Genomic DNA, 14165 nt, shown 5'->3' with positions numbered 1-14165 from the left:
AATAAATAAAGAAAATACTTAATGGATAAAGAAATTACTATGTATATAGATTAAATAAATATATATATACATATATATCTGGTCTTTAAAAACCGAAGAAGAGAGATTCCAGCAGGGATACCTGCAGAAAGGTGTGCACCTGGGGGCAGTGGCTATGGGGCACGGTCCATCCCTGGGAGCCTGCCAGGGGGGTCGGCTCCTCAGTTCCCCTCAGCTCCTCTCACCAAAAGCCTAGACTTGGAGGAATCCACAGATGCCAGATCCTGACCGCCTAAAGTGCAGATGGCTGCGAGCTCCTGATGTAGGAAATTGTGGTGGTGGAAGTGGAAGAAGACTTGCGCAGGGGTCTGGAGTCTATGCACCCGGGGCCTGTGCGGATTTGGAAAAGCTCTCCGTGGCAGTTCTACAACGAGGTGGCTGGGCCGGGGATGCACTGAGCTGGCTCAAGGAACTCTGTCGGTGGTGGCTGAAGCCTGAGCTGCACTCCAAGGAGCAGATGCTGGAGCTGGTAGTGCTGGAGCAGTTCCTGAGCATCCTTCCTAGACTGCTGCAGGCCTGAGTGCAGGGACACTGCCCAGAGAGCTGGGAGGAGCCCTCACCAGCCCAGGCCTCATCCCAGGGGTTGGTGACCTTAGAGTCTGTGCCTGTAACCTGGGAAGAGTGGGGATGTCTGGATGCAGCTCAGAGAGACTTCCACAGGGAGAGTTCACAGGATTACCAGAGCATGGTCCCGCCTACTTTGGAAACTAGAGCTGAGAACAAAGAGTTGGTTCCAAAGCAAAAAATTTTAGAAGTAAAGCCCCAGCCATGGCTACAAGAAGTGTCCCAAGGAAAGGGGCCCCTGTTTTCTGAGTGTGGCAATACCCATAAGCACAGAATAGAAAAGCAGCAAACAAATTTCGTGTCACTGAAACTTGAAAATTCTTCTGAAGAGCAAGGACTCACCAGAATTTCAAATCTCAGTAGGAACGGTTCCACAGAAAAAGTCTCTAAAAGTAATGAATTTGGGAACAGGGCCAGAAGTTCCAGCTTTATCCTTGGTCAGCAGAACCAGGCTGTGTCTAGGCCCATTGATGGTAAAGAACATGGGAATAACCACTAAGTTTAGATAAGGTGAAATGTCGCATAGTAAAAACTCACAACTTTGTTGACATTGGAGGCAGTGTCCCTTGCTCTGGCCTTTTTGAGACCTAAGGTCGGTTCTGTGAAGAAAGACCTCATAAATATGATAATTGTGAGGACAGTTTCAAACAGTGTTTGGATCTCTTTAAGCATCAGAGTGTCCACACTGGTGAGAAACCCTATGAATGCCAAGAATGTGGGAAAAGCTTCAGTGAGAGTGCTGCCCTCATTAAACACCAGAGGACACACATGGGTGAGAAGCCATATGCATGTCTGCAGTGCAGGGAATGCTTCAGACAGAGCTCACGTCTAAATCACCATCAGAGAACCCATGCTGGAGAGGAATACTGTAAATGTGAGGAATGTGTGGAGACCTCACATTCCAACCTCTTTAAGCCTCAGAGACTCCATAATGTGGAACAAAGCTATAAATGTGAGGGGTGTGAGAAGAGTTTCAAACAGAGCTCAGACATTTTTAAGCACCAGAGAATCCACACTGGGGAGAAGCTTTATGGATGTTCTTTCTGTGGGAAAAGCTTCAGACTGAGTGCAACTCTCATTAAACACTGGAAAACTCACCCTGGAGAAAAACCTTATAAATGTCTGGAATGTGGGAAGTGTATTAGACAGAGCACACACCTTATCCGACACCAAAGGATCCATCAAAATAAAGGCCCATGACTTTGGGGGGAAAAAAAGAACATTCTGCTGCTCATGAGAGCATAGATGAACCTGGAGAATATTATGTTAAGTGAAATAAGCCAGACACAGAAAGACAAATACTGTGTGATGTCACATATGTGGACTCCAAAAATTTAAACTCATAAAAGTAGAGAATATAATGATGGTTACCAGGGTTTGTAATGATAGGGAGATAGTAGAGATTGGCTGATATTGGTTAAATAACACAAAATTACAGTCAATAGGAGGAATAGATTAAAGAGATTCATTGTACACTATTGTACAACCTCATGCTATAGTTAATAATGTATTGTATTTTTTAAATTCCTGAAAGTAGATTTTTAACTTATCACAAAAAAGTAGGTGAAGTACCACATGTTAATCAGCTTAATTTATCTATTCTCTAATGTATAAATATTTCAAACAATAAAATTGCACATGATATATACAAGTTTTGTCAATTTAAAAAATTAACAAACATTCTTAATAAGGTAGTTATCAGTAATTTTGCTTTTTATAGTTCTATGCAATACATTGAGAAACCTCCTGAAAATATAATGCTTTTTCATCATCTACCCCCATATAAGCATGACAAGGAAACAGTAGCAAGAGTATAGATTAGTATATAGTTCTTTTACTCAATAAGCTTTAATTGAACTCTTTCTCTATGTCAAGCACTCCTTCATGCCATGGGAGCACACTACCTCAGATGTGGTCCCTGCCTCCAAAGAGATGACATCTTGGTGAAAACAGAATAACAGGACATGAGCACAGCAGGAGCAAATCAAGGGGCATGTGATTCTGTCTCTGAGGTGTCATGGTAACTTTCCAGAAAAGACAATGTTTCTCCATCACTACACCTTCTTAAAGTACAGAAGAAACCTTTTTTTAAAAAGACATTCTTTCCAGACATTTGAGTCCATCAGTGCAATGGTCCAAATTTCACTCCATCTCCCCATCTCTTCACACAACACATTAACCTCCTGAAACATTCTATGAATCTGGCAAATTTCTGACCATTTTCTCTCTCTTGTGCTCATAAACACATGGAACCCACTCTCTCAGATATTGTGGAAAAACTTTTTTTACTTTCAAAATGACAAGTCTACATTTCTCTTTCCTTTTTCCTCTCTCTCTCTCCTCTCTCCCTCTTTCTCTCTGACTCTTTTTCTCTCTGTCTCTCTGTCTCTGTTTCTCTTTCTCTCCCTTCTTCCCTCCATCCCTCCTTCCCTTTATGCTACATCTGTCTCCCTGTCTCATACACATCACTTCTATTCACCATGTCCTACCTAGTTCAGTGTGAACCAGTCTTGAGAAAAACACAGAGATAAGTCCTCCCCATTAAGGCTAGGGCTTTCAGACTGTTATCAGGTATCTAAGTGGTAAACAGCTACTTGTCCTCTAATACTAGGAGGTGTCTATTTACCACCTGTATAGAGACTAATACAATATAGGTCTAGAAAGTTTTGACTATTTCTCTATACTCATGCTCCCCCAAAATAAGAAAGAATGTAACTTCCATGAGGATAAAGATATTTCCTATTTTGGCCACTGCATTATCCCAAATGTCTAGAACAGTGGCTGGCACATACGGGTATTCAGATATTATTGATGGACTGAATGAATGTTGGAATCAATCCAACAGTTTCCCAGTTGTACCGGGATCTCTTTCGACATGACTTGAGCTCACTCTGGTATTCCTACTACACTAAGGTGCAAGGAACCCATAAGAATAAGGTCTATGTAGTCAGTTAAGAAATCAGATTTGGGGCCAGGGATTTAGCTCAGTGGTTCTGCTGCCTGCCTCGAAAGTGCAAGGTCCTGAGTTCAATACCCGGTATCAAAAAAAAAAAAAAGAAATCAGATTTTGAGGCTGACAGCTATAAAGAATACAGAAATGTATTGAAGTTAATATATAAGAAATAACTAAACAAAAAACCTAGTGTTCAAAAATTGTAAATTGGTTGGCACATTTTAGTGTTAACAAAGATAATTACTATTTGTGATGTATCTTTAACAAATTTTAAAGGACATCATATTTGAATCCATAATTCAACATTTTACTGTCTGAAAAATTAGCCAAGTTGGCAAACTGTCTGAAGTGATGGATAAAGAGATATTAACTAAGTCAATTCTGGAAACTTGGAATTATGGTGAGAGAAGAGACCACTGCTTCTGCCAAGAAAGAAATGGGTTCCAAGGATTCTTTCCATCACCCCCCAAAATCAAAACAATTCATTTAATTTACACAAATGAAATGAGGCCCTGAAATTCTGAAAAGAAAAACTGAAATAAAGGAAAAATGTGCTCACAAAAAAACAGGACTAGTATTCTGTGGTATAGTGTTGAATAACTTGTTTGTATCTCCTATCCTAGTATTACACAGAATTCATCTAATAACACCCAATAGTTACAAATGCCTATGATGGATTCCTCACAAGAGGCTGAGGGCTCCCCATAAACTTCCACAAAACAACTGCATCAGAATAGGTTCCCAGAAGCATTTACTAAATTTTATTCTACAATATTTTGAAGGTCTCCAAAACACCTTCTCATATGGCCCTATTACATTTATTCAATAGTCCAGGCTTTTAAATAAAATCTATGCCATTCCCATCAGACCATAGCTCTTTTAGATTCTTTTAGCTATAAGAGTCACAGCTTGGAAAACTTCTAAACATTTCAGTCACCAAAATACATCCCAATGTCATAAGATAGGCAGATATTTCTGAAATATATCACAAATGATAAGCCTACCTTTCTAAATTTTTAAGAAGCAATGACTTGGGTCAACAATAAGAAGACATTAAAACATTCAATAATAAGTGAAGTAGTCCAGGGCATGTCTATCTCATATGAAAAGATATCCACTCTCATTGGTAAAACAGAGAAAAGAAAGTCATAAATCTTTTAAAGAACAAATAGACCCAAATACAAAGTCCAGCAGTAAGATATTTCTAAATGAGTCTGAAACTTTTAAGATCTCAAAGCAGATCACCAGTCATAGCATTCCAGGAAAAGCTAAGAGATAGATTACAGGAAAAGCTAAGAGATTGCAGAGGTTGCATCTAAAGACAGTGTGTGGTTTATATCTAGATTCTCAGTAGGCTTTGATAAATTCCTGAAGATGAGACAAATAAGTTGGTATGCTATAAAAATTTGTGAATTACTTTAGGAGATTAAAAGGATATCAGATGGAAATGAACAAGTCATAGTGATAAACTGAAAGTTCTAAGACAAGACAGGTGTGTTGTAGGTTGAAGGAAGATATTTCTCCAAGAGAAACAAAGTCACTTTGGTAAATCAGAAGTAGAAGAAGATAAGACATTATGTGTAATACTGAATATTTAGAAAAAATTTTAGACAAATGTGCATTCAATAAAAATGTCAAGGAAGGGCCAGGGATTTAGCTCAGTGGTTCCACCACCTGCCTCACAACTGCAAGGTCCTGAGTTCGATCCCTGGTACCAAAAACAAACAAACAAACAAAAAAGTCAAGGAAGTAGGTATAATCTGCTTATGGTCCTTCTGCAAAACTTGCTACCTAAAAAAGCCAAAACTGCATAAGATCACAAGTACCTTAGAGACAAGCAAGGTCACAGACCAACATCTCTGATAGGAATCTAGACTAATTAGCAATGATGAGTCTTTTTCAAATGTTCAAGACTCCAACAACAGTGAAACTAATGCCAACATTTGTAAAGTCATTCCAATATGACCTAAGTTCTTAGCAAAAATCATTAAGGCTGACTAACAGGAATTTACATTAATGAATAGAAAATTTATCCATGAAGGATCAGAGAAATTATCCCCACTGTCCATTCTTCCCTTCTACCTTGACAATAAAATCCCCATTGACCACATTTCTAAATCTTTCTTAAGCTAAATGAGACCATGTAACTAAATAATAGTCAATGGGCTTATGATAAAATAAAGAACAAATACTTGGTGCTCGGGCTAGTTAATCTTAATTGCCAACTTGACTGGATTAAGAGACTGCTGAAGAGGTGATTGTGATATAGGGGAACAGATGTAACTCTCAAATCTGCTAGATACCCAAAATACAAGTAGTTTTTGTTCTCTGAAAATCAAAGAATGAATTCTAGGAACAATGGAAGTTAAGAGTTAAGAGGTTAAGAGTTAAGAGTAGGAAGAATTTATTGAGAGAAAGATAGCTTCTGTCTAAGAGAGAAAGAAAGGAACTGGAGAGCAGGTTACCACCCACTCTGCTTCTCAAAGGTAATTTATTGAGCAAAGCCAAACAGTGAGGTGAGTTCGGGGTGGAACCAAACCACAGCCAACTAATAAGATTACTAGTCCCTTAGGTAATATTGATCCAATGGGAAACCACGAGGTGGGACAAAACTATGATCACCCAATAAGATTACAACAAGTGTAGTCATTTAGGTAATACTGATTAAATGTCAATCAAATGGGAGTGCTAATCATGTAGCAAGTGTACATGGAAGGAGCAAGGACTTCCCCAGAAGGAATGGCATAGTGAGGTTTTGGTCTCCACCCAAGATGATTAATACCTATTTAGAATATCAGTCACTCACTGCTATTCATCTCTAGGAGAAGTATGTGAATACAGTACTATTTTGCTTTTTATAATGCTGCCCTTAAGTAAGTGCAACTGGATGTTCTTTCATATTGACTCCTGGAGGGCTGACACTGTCTAACTGCTTACAAGATTTCTAATTAACTTAGCTTTCTACTATAACTGGATCATGGAGACAATATACTCATTATTGACTTAACCTACTGATGTTCATAGCTAAATGTGTAGTTAGGAGGTCAGGTTGGAGGAGGTGAATCACTGGAGACATTTGATGGAGGGTCCATCTCTCATTGGCATCCCTCCTCTGGGTTTTGCTTCCCAGCCATCATGATGTGAGCAGTTTTGCTTCACCACATCTTTCCACTATGATGTTTTTGCCTGGGAGCCAGTCTACCATGGATGGGCTCCTCTGAACTCATGAGTAAAATTAAGCCTCTCCTGTAAGTTGCAGGTGTTGGGTATTTTGTCCTAGCAATGGGAAAACTGATAAATACAATCTTTGTCCCCACTTCCTGGTACAGAGCTCCTAAAACTCTTAGAACTTCCTGTGGGACAGGAGTATAATTTTTATTCATTTTTACTCCTTTTTAACCACATCTGAGTTTAGGTTAAGAAATAACTTGGAGTGGGGCCTTTAGACAACCTCAGGATCACATTGGTCACAAGAGAGACCAAACTTCTGACTAGAAGTTTGAAATTTTCAGCAATATGGTCCTTCATTCGAAAAGATGAAGAGGGATCTGAAGATTGGGCTGCAAAAAAGTCTTGAACCATAAGATTTGGGAAGCTTCCTGATTAGTGAAAACATTCACAAATTAGAAGGTTGTGTACCCCAGCTCTGTGAGGACAGAGGCTCATCTACTTGGAATGAGACCTTACTCTGTGAACTTCTTTCAGATCTTGTTCTGTATACTTCTTCATCTAGTTGTTCATTTGTAGACTTTATAATAAATAGTAAACAGAATTTTCCTGAGTTTTGCGACCTACCACAGCAATTTTTCAAAATTGAAGGGCATTGTGAGAACACACAAATTTGAAGGATGAGATTAAAATGTGCTTTGTCTGGGCATTTCACTTATAGCTGGCATTTAAATTGGAAGCAAAATTATGGGATTGAGCCCTTTAACTTGTGGGACCAACCCTAATATAAAGTAAATAGCACCAGAATTGAACTGGCTAGTTGGTGTCCAAAAATTATATTAAAATTTACCACATATTTAGTGTCAGAAAGAACTTTCAAGGGGCTGTAAATAAGTATAACTTGAAGCCTGCAGAAAGAGTTCTTATGGTAGCAAGACACCTGTCTCTCCTCCTTTCCCCTCTTATGATAGTAGAGAAGAAAATATATCTGAAGCTCCAAAATGCATCCTATTCTTTGTCCTTAGAAATGAATTACATATGGATTCCACCGCTCCCAGGGCAGAAGAGATGAGCCAATCCCAGCACCCAGGAGGAGCCTCCCTGGCCACCATTCCACCACTCCCAGCATAGAGGAGGTGAGCCACGTGGGAGCCAGCAGCAACCCCCACCCCTTTGGAAATGAGAAGTCATGTAAACAAGCCTCAAAAACAGACTTCCAGATCACCTACAGCAACCCCAAATAGAAACAAGATGGAACACTCTGATACTCAACCATCTGGACTCCCTGAACTGGCAACAAAAGAGGATCTGGAAAAAATGAAATCAGAAATAATTTCTCAGATAACAGTAGAGATTGTGCCCATAGTGCAAGACATTATTAAAAAATCTAGAGAGGATACAGATTAAAATAAATAGAGGAGTTGAGGAACATGATGGAATCCCAACATAGGAAACAAATGGAATCCATAAAACAGATGCAAACCGATTTCCAGGAGATAAAAACTCCATTGAAAGTCTATGCAGGGCTGGGGATTTAGCTCAGTGGTTTCATCGACTGCTGCACAAGTGCAAGGATCCGAGTTCGATCCCTGCTACCCTAAAAAAATAAAATAAAAAAAAAAAAAAAGAAAGTCTATGCAGTAGAATGAGCCAATGTGAGGACAGAATTTCAGATATAAAAGATAAGATTGCAATTAGTGGCTCTCTAAGCTGGACTGGCTAGGTGAGATGACCAGCTTGAAGCTACACAGCCATCCCAGGCCCTGCCCATGCCACGATGAGGTCTGCTTAGCCCCGCGGGTGCCTTTCAAGTCCCAACCCCCCGCCCCATGTGCCTCTGGCCTTCTGGCTTTTCTGCTACCTCATCCCACACTTCAGAGGTGCAGGAGATTATAAAGAACCCTGTCGTGAGCACCACAAGATAGACCAGAAGTTAGTAACAGAAAGAGGGCTTCTCAGGCTCCTCAATGAAAACTGAAGCTCAGCAGAAAAGTAAAGAAAATCTATACAATAAAGGCACATCAGACCACTGTACTTGGTCTGCTGCTGGCTTGCTGAGACTCATTGACTCATATATGCACATGGATTCCTACGTTGCCTACTGTGACAGCAGAGACATACCCTGAAGGAGGCCCATACTTTCTAGTGCTATTTGCAAAAAAGAAAAAAAATTTTTTTCTCCTATTTTCAATTCTTAATTTTTACTTTCTCTCTACTCTTCAAAGTTTTACTTTTCTTTCTTTTATCTTTTTTTCCCTCTCTCTCACTCATTCTCTTGCTGTCCCACATTGCTCCTCATCTCCCCATTTGTTCCTTTCTGCACTAAATTCAGATTTCTCCCTTATTGTTTTTTTCTTCTCTTTTTCCTTCTCTTGATTATCATTAGGTTTAAAGGAAACTAGCCTCCCTGTTGCTGTTAGGTGATTCTATTCACATCTTTGTTCTTTCATTCTGCATTTTCTCTTGCCTTTAACAACTTCTCAGAGTTTGAGTGATCTTTCTGTGTCTTCAGGCCTCACCATTAATCTTACCTGTTCTTTCTACCTGTCCATCTCTCCCCAACTCCTTTCAACTGCCCACCCAAAGGGGAAAGAAGCTATATTGAAGAATTTATTCATTATAAACTTATGTTAGGTTGGTCCTTGGTTTTAATTTAACTCACATAATTAAAATTGGTAGATTAATAACTACCAAAAATTGTCATTTTCTAAGCTATGCTTGATGCTATGGTATTGCTGACTGTCTTTTGGGCTAACATGTTGTGATTGATCTAATTAGTTTTCCTTCCTGGCATAAGGAAAATAAAATAGCCAAACACAAGCTATATCTAGAAGACACCTCTGAAAAGCAATCATTCCACAAGGGTTCTAAACACAAGCAATAAAGATACCTACATTAAGCAATTTTGAAATATCAACCCAGAAATTAAACCAAGGACAGTACCAAAAAAAAAATGAGAAGACACTTAAGCAAGGCACAAACATAGGCTTCCATGACACAAAAAGAAAATCCTGGGGTAAATGAGGTGGAAAAGTCTGACAAGCAACCACTTGGACACCCTGAACTGATAGCACAGGAAGTAACAAAGCAGATGCATGAGGATCTAGAAAATTTCAAAGCAGAAATAATCTCCCAGATAAATACAGACATGGTGAGCAGAGTGAAAGACATGATTAGAAGCTCTAGAGCAGAAACAGGTAAGAAAATAGATGAGATCAGTAACATCCTGGAAGCCATGAATGCGCAGCATATGAAAGAAATGGAAAACATGATTGCTCAACATAAGAAAGAAATGGAATCCATGAAACAGATTCAAACAGATATTCAAGAGATTAAAAACTCCATTAAAAGCGTGCAGAGCAGACTAAGAGAATCTGAAGACAGAATATCAGATGTAGAAGACAGGATTGTGGTTAAGGACCATGAAAACAGAGATTTCTTAAAGATAGTAAGGGACTATGAGAAATCAATCCAACAGCTGCTAGATGATGCAAAGAAGAATAAGATAAGACTCATTGGAGTCCATGAAAAAACAGGAGAAAGTACAATGGACATAAAAAAAAACTGTTCACAGAAATAATAGTAAATAACTTCCCAGACAGAGGTAGAGAGTTGGACGTACAGATAAGTGAGGCATATAGAACTCCATCCAGCCACGACCAAAAAAAAATCTACACCTAGACATATAATAGTCAAGATCCCAGAAGCCCAACAGAAGAACAAAATTCTACAGGCAGTTAGAGAAAAGAAACAAGTCACCTACAAAGGAAAGCCCATCAGAATCATGGCAGATTTCTCAACACAAACCCTCAAATCAAGGAGAGCCTGGAGTGAAGTATTTCAAGGCCTAAAAGAAAATAACTTCCAACCTAGACTGTTGTATCTGGCAAAATTATCTTTCAAAATCGATGGAGAAATTAGATACTTTCATGACAAAGAACACCTGAGAAACTTCATGAGCTTCAAACCAGCACTCCAAACAATTTTAAGCAATATCCTAGAAAAAGACAATGAAGGTCACAACTCCAAGAGGCCCAGCAGAGAGAAGGCACCATGCAAGGTAAGACACTAAAGTGAAAGGGGGAGAAATAAGAAATAAAAGAGCCAACAACAGTAAAACATCATGACTAGGATGAGTCAGTATCTCTCAATTATAACTATCAATGTTAATGGCCTCAATTCACCAATCAAAAGAAATAGACTGACAGAATGGATTAAGAAGCAAAACCCAGCAATATGCTGTATACAAGAAACACACCTAACTCAAAAGGAAATCCACAGACTGAAAGTAAAAGGATGGAAAACAGTACTCCATGCCACAGGAATGCAGAAAAAAGCAGGCATAGCAATCTTATTTGCAGACAAAGTAGATTTCAAACCAAAACTAATTAAGAGAGACAAAGATGGTCACTACATCCTTGTGAAAGGAACAATCCAAGAGGAAGAGATGACAATCCTAAATATACATGCACCAAATATGAATGCCCTCAACTATACAAAACAAATATTAATAGACATGAAAAACCAAATAAGCACTAATACAATTGTAGTGGGGGTCCTCAACACCCTTCTATCACAAATAGACAGATCAACTAGGAAAAAAATTAACAATGAAATTCTAGAACTGAACCAAGCTATTGAACAAATGGACTTAATAGATGTTTACAGAGTGTTCCACCTCACAAAATCACAATACACATTCTTTTCAGCTGCACACAGGTCATTCTCCAAAATAGATCACATCCTAGCTCATAGGACATATCTAAGTAAATGTAAAAGAATCAAAGTTATCCCATATATATTATCAGAACATAGTGCAATACAATTGGAGATCAATAACATAAGAAACTGCAAAACTCCCACAAATACATGAAAATTGAACAACACCCTCCTGAACAACCAATGGGTAACAGAGGAAATTAAAGAAGAAATCAGACAGTTTCTACAAGTAAATGATAATGCTAGTACAACATACAGGAATCTGTGGGACAAAATGAAAGCAGTTCTACGCCGGAAATTCATAGTAGTGAATGCCCATATTAGGACAACAGAGAGAACTCAGTTAAATAACTTAATGCAGAACCTCAAGCTCCTAGAAAACGAAGAGCATAACAAACCCAAAGCTCGTACAAGAAAGGAAATTATAAAGATCCAAGCAGAAATCAATGCAATGGAGACTAAGAGAAAGATACAAAAAAATCAATGAATCAAAGAGTTGGTTTTTTGAAAGAATAAATACAATCGATAAACCTTTAGCCAACCTTATCAAAAAAAAGAAAGAAAAGGCTCAAATCCATGCAATTAAGAATGAAAAAGGTGAAGCCACAACAAATCCAACAGAAATTCAGAGACTCATCAATACCTACTTTGAGAACCTGTACTCTAATAAAATGGAAAACACAGAAGAAACAGACAGATTCTTAGATATATATGAATTGCTAAAATTAAATGAAGAAAATATAAAAATTCTAAACACCCCAACAACAATGAGTGAAATTGAAAATGTAATAAAAAATTTACCAACAAAGAAAAGCCCAGGTCCTGATGGCTTCACTGCTGAATTCTACAAGACATTTAAAGAAGAACTATCACCATTACTCTTTAAACTCATCAAGGAAATTGAAAGGGAAAGAAGGCTTCCAAATTCATTCCTGGAAGCAAGTGTTAATTTGATCCCAAAACCAGGGAAAGACTCAACCCAAAAAGAGAACTACAGACCAATATCCCTAATGAACATAGATGCAAAAATCCTCAACAAGATACTGGCAAACAGAACACAGAGTGTCATCAAGAAGATCATACACCCTGACCAAGTTGGATTTATCCCAGGGATGCAAGGATGGTTCAACATATGTAAATCAATAAATGAAATACACTATATTAACAGAGTCAAGGACAAAAACCACATGATCATCTCAATAGATGCAGAAAAAGCATTTGACAAAATCCAACACCCATTCATGATAAAAATGCAACAGAAAAAATTGGAATAGAAGAGCTTTATCTCAACCTGATTAAGGCTATCTATGAAAAACCAAAAGCCAATATCATATTAAATGGTCAAAAACTTAAAACTTTCATGCTAGAGTCAGGAACAAGTCAAGAATGCCCACTATCACCACTCCTATTCAATATTGTTCTGGAAACATTAGCCATAGCAATTAGAAAAGAGAAAGAAATAAAAGGAATAAAGATAGGAAAGGAAGAAGTGAAACTGTCATTGTTTGCTGATGTTATGATACTTTACATAAAAGATCCAAAAAACTCAGCCAAAAGTCTTCTAGACCTAATTGACAGATTCAGTAGAGTAGCTAGATACAAGGTCAACACTCAAAAAACAATAGCCTTCTTATACACAAATAGCAGACCCATTGAGAGAGAAATTCGGGAAATAATAATGCTTTCATATTAAGGTTCATAGATCCCTTCAAGTTATTTTTATGTATGGAAATAAAGGGTTGAGCTTAATTATTTATATACAGATACCAGATATCCTAGTGCCATTTGCTGAAAACACTATCTCTTCCTCGGCTCCTGAATTGAGGTTATATTCTATAAAATGTTAATGTTAAATAATCTTTCAAAACTCAGTGGACCATATATGTGTGTTTCTATTTCTAGATTCTCTGTTTTATTCAAATGATCTATATGTCTTTCCTTACACCAACACTGCCTTGATTACTGTACCTTTAGAAGAAGTCTCAAAATTAGGTACTAAACATCTTCCAACACTGTTTTTTTTAACTTTTCTAGGTCCTTTGTACTCCTTCTTAACTTTTAAATTTCAATATCCAATTCTTCATTTATAGCAAGTATACATAGACCTGAATTTTATATATACCTTGTGCTTTCTAATCCTGCTAAATTCAAATAGAAGTTCTAGGGGATCCTAGAGATTTCTTAGTATTTTCTCTGTACAAGATCATTTCATCTACATATAAAGATTTTGCTTCTACCTTGCCAATCCTATCCTAATTGTGTCATTTTATTGCCAGACTATTTTGGTGAGGCCTAGGTTTCAAAGTTTAATGGACAGTTAAAGAGTAAGCATATCTGCCCCTGTTCCCCACCTTAAGGAGAAAGCATTGTATCTTCTCCATTCATATAAGATGTCCTCACTGGAAGTACGGAGTACATGTCTTTAATCTGTTGAGAAGTTTCTGTTCTACTTCTAGCCTCTTGATAGCTTTTACCATGAACAGCTGTAGAATTTAGTCCAATACTTTTTCTCCAACTACTGAGAAGATCAAATGGCTTTTTCCTTTCCTCTGTTAAAATGATGACTTTTGGGAGTGGATCTTCCAATGCTGAACCAACACTGCCATCCCTATAACAAAACCACTTTCTACATACTGCCAGATCTGACTTCTAATAGTTTGTTTTGCTAAACAAATTTCTATCTATATTCATACATTTTTCTTCTATTATCTTTATCCAGTTT

At 37.9% G+C, this 14165-nt stretch overlaps 1 pseudogene; it reads left to right on the top strand.

The window, feature by feature from the left end:
• The first annotated feature begins 356 nt into the window (after positions 1–356).
• On the top strand, positions 357–1803 carry LOC101720722 (zinc finger protein 394-like; annotated as a pseudogene).
• The last annotated feature ends 12362 nt before the right edge of the window (positions 1804–14165 follow it).

Source organism: Heterocephalus glaber, unplaced genomic scaffold (genome assembly GCF_053883595.1).
Source record: "Heterocephalus glaber isolate CG9 unplaced genomic scaffold, H.glaber_assembly_v1.0 deba00001457, whole genome shotgun sequence".
In the NCBI taxonomy this organism is placed as follows: domain Eukaryota; kingdom Metazoa; phylum Chordata; class Mammalia; order Rodentia; family Bathyergidae; genus Heterocephalus; species Heterocephalus glaber.
The sequence above is the reverse complement of the archived record's forward strand: the minus strand, read 5'-3'. Positions and strand labels throughout refer to the sequence as shown.